The sequence below is a fragment of the Suricata suricatta genome, chromosome 7 (assembly GCF_006229205.1).
Source record: "Suricata suricatta isolate VVHF042 chromosome 7, meerkat_22Aug2017_6uvM2_HiC, whole genome shotgun sequence".
Taxonomy (NCBI): Eukaryota; Metazoa; Chordata; class Mammalia; order Carnivora; family Herpestidae; genus Suricata; species Suricata suricatta.
In genome coordinates this window covers 144579875-144582991 of record NC_043706.1, presented here as the reverse complement: position 1 = coordinate 144582991, position 3117 = coordinate 144579875, and positions in this window count along the sequence as shown.

Here is a 3117-nt window from a genome sequence, read left to right as displayed (position 1 = left end):
AGTCTCCGGCTACTGCACACTGAGCCGCCACAGTGGGATGGCTGACTGTTGTCATTTGGGTTTTATAGATAAATTGGTGTGAGGTCTGAGGCTGCAAACCCACTCTCTGAATCAAAGCGCCACACTCTGTGTGCCAACCTCACACCGGGCAGAGAGAGCAACGCACCGGCACGAGGGGGCGACGACTCGGGGCGTGCTCCCGTGGAGGACCGAGGCTCGGGACTGCTGACGTGAGCCCAGTCCTGACCCTCCATCGTATCCGCTGGCCGAGCGCTCCTCCGAGTCCACACACGTCACCCCAAACCAGGTCCCGTCCGGAGAAGGTCCGGCCTCCGGCTGTCGGTGCCATGAACAGCTCCCCGTTGACAACTCACAAACCCGAGATCTCCCAGGAAATGTTTCTGAGTCTTCACAGCCTGCTGCAGCCGGCACCCCTCCCGGGCCCTCCCCGGCCGCCCATGGGGTGGGTCCGCCAGGTCCCTTCTCTCCGGCCGCGCAGTGCGCTGCCTGCCCCATCCAACTCTGGACCTGGGCACCACTTTCTTGCCCCTCAACACTCAGCTCAGATGAATCCCTCTGGAAACTTCCCCCTACTCCCAGCAATGAGGGCAGGTGCTCCTGTGACACCCCGTGACACCCCGTGACAGGTGCCACAGCAAACACACTGCCCGTCTGTGCGGCTGACTTGAGGAGTGGGCCATCGGTCTGCCGACCTCTTGCGCTCTGCCCGGCCTCCTCTTCACCCTCAGCAGGCTGCATTCCCTTCCTCCTGGTGCGCCCACACGTGTCAGCCCCCCACCCCGCCAGCCGCGGGCACCTTGCAGCCGGGCCTCTTGGAGAGACACTGACCTGCTTCTCAGGTGACATCAGTGCTCAGCATCTCTCAGAGCCCCCATCACAGCAGGATCCGGGGCTGTGACCACCCCTCTAAGACGGTGGCCCCCGCAAAGTGCAATAAGATCAGGGCTGGTGGCCTCTGACAGTGGTGGGAATGACGTCCCAGGAGCCGCTGACCCTCACGCATTAGGGGCGCCCACACCGAGTGTGGCATGACAGGTCGGCCGGATCAGGGACAAATGTTTAGATGCAGAAGTGGAAGGATGTGGAAACAGTAAAGAAGGTTTCTGGTCATTTTCAAACTATGACTAATGTCCCCTGCTTGTGACTCACACTCACGCCCCCGTCTTCCACGCTCAGGATCTCTGCCTGTGACACCTCAGGCTGGGGTGCAGGAGCGCAGCCCCGTCGCTGGCCTGGGCCCCCCTGAGCTGAGGACTTTTCCCGGGAGTCCCAAGCCCGGCTCTGAAGCCTCTTCCTACTCTCTCTCTCACGGCCGTTTCAGCTCCTTACTTGTCGCTCCCGCGTCCTTGCTGAGCTCGCCATGGGGGCGGGCATTTAGAGTGTGAATTCATGGCATCATCTTGATTAGAAGTCTCCTTGGCCTTTCCGTAATCTGTGGTCCCTCATTTAAACCAGTCAGCACCCAAACCCTGAACGAAAGCCACTGTTAGCGCCCGGGCCTCGGTGAGCCCTCCCTGCGGCTGAAGGGACGTGTGCCAGGACGGGGATGCACCCTGAGCTTTCAGATCCGGGCCTTCGCCTCGGAGGCAGACGTGGCCGCCCCGGGGATCCCCAGGTGGGGACGTCCGCGGCGCCACTCTGCCCCGAGCACTTGACCCGGCCTCCCCCTGCCCCCCACCGCCGGGCCCGGCGGGAGCGCACAGAGAAGGCCAACCGGGTTGTGCAATCGGCCCCACGGCCGAGATCCCCTCACAGAGGAACGGGCCGAACGGCCCCTGCCGGCGAGTCATGTCGCCTTCCATCTGACAGGCAGGGCTCCGTCCGCAGCTGCCTCGGGATATTCTTCCCATCGCATCATCATCGGGTACTTTATAGACTTGTGTTCTCAACAAATAATTAAAACCACCCTTAGCCTCTTGGGGCGCGAGCCCACGGAGGAAAGGCTGACAGGATGTTCCTGGACGTCACACGTGACTGTCCCGTGCACGAAAGCCGTGGACGTTCCTCACGTGACCTCCAAGCTGCACGTATGAAGTAACGGTGGGGGGTCTTTTTACCAAACGCATGTAAAAAGAGACAATTGAAACACTCAGAGTAGTTACTAATCAGAGCATTTTGCAAACGTGACTGAAGCAGATGGTTTTCATTCCCTCATTGCAGAATAATAATTAAAATTAGGTGGATTGAATCAGAATCTCAGAACACAGTGTCTCCTCCGCTCCATGAATTGCTGACAGTTCAAACGGTTTCTGCCTTCACGTCGGCACCAGTGCTAAGGTGGGGTCTCCTTGCATGAAAACAAGAGTGGTCCCACTGTCTCAAACATCTTACAAATATTTGTCTGACACAGACGCGTGTCACAGTCACCCGCAAACACGCCAGCGTATGAGCTGCTCCGTCCTGGAAGAAATCACACCGTCTCGGGCTAGTCTTGTGTGTCCAGGGTCCCCGGATGCCCAGCGCCGTCCCTGCGGCCGTGTGGGCCTGCGGCGGTCACAGCCGAGCCCCGGGGCCCCTGCACAGGAGCCAGCCTGGGCGTTTCTCACAGAATACTCGGAGCTGTCATCTACACACTGTGATGCATACAGTTCAAGTGCACATCCAACACGTCTGGCAGGTGACCCTTCGAGAATCAGGACATCCCTGTGACCCCCAGATTCCCGGGAGCCCCTCTGCGGCGACACGTGCCCAGCGTCCGGGCCGCAGCACACGCGCCTGCTTCCTCCTTGTCTCCAAGGGCCGGCTTCTCCTTCTTCATGATTTCCAGAAATTGAATTGTACAGCGTTTGCCCTTCTAGGGGTTTTTAACTTGAGGACCTTTGTCGACAGATCAGGAAGTAAAATGACTGCACGTGTTTGAAGCGTACAACGTGTGCGTCCTGACGTGTGTTACCAGCGAGGCCGTCACCGAGACCCGTGTAACGACTCCGTGAGTCACTCCCCGAAGACCCCACAGGCCCTGTGGGTCCTCGTCTCCGGCACCTCCCTGCCCACACAGGCCCTCGCGGCGTCCCTGCTCTGCTCTCTGCCCCTACGGACTGGATTGCGTTTCCCACACTTCCTGTACCTGGAACCAGCGGGATGTGCGACTTCCCG